The sequence below is a fragment of the Poecilia latipinna genome, unplaced genomic scaffold (genome assembly GCF_001443285.1).
Source record: "Poecilia latipinna isolate Pla-1442-1.1 unplaced genomic scaffold, P_latipinna-1.0 Scaffold5365, whole genome shotgun sequence".
NCBI lineage: Eukaryota > Metazoa > Chordata > Actinopteri > Cyprinodontiformes > Poeciliidae > Poecilia > Poecilia latipinna.
In genome coordinates, this window is record NW_015117981.1 from 11,455 (window position 1) to 11,730 (window position 276).

Consider the following 276-nt stretch of genomic DNA (forward strand, 5'->3'; position numbering starts at 1 on the left):
TCCCCCTTCAGTTGTGCTTCAACCCACCTCCTCCACGTTTCCACCACCAGCCTCCCGGATGCCTCCAGCTCCCCTGAAGACTCCTCTCTCCAGCTCCGCTCCACCACCAGTGACCGGGCCCGGGGGAAGACCTACCTGAGCTTCGTTTGAGCCGATCATTAAAGCTTGCCGCGATTCTCAGCACGCACGTCTTCCGCCGGTGTCCGAGCGCCAAATTCTCAGTCCAATAAACCGTCTAACTGCTGTTTTCTCTCTCCGTGTGAGTCTCTACAGATT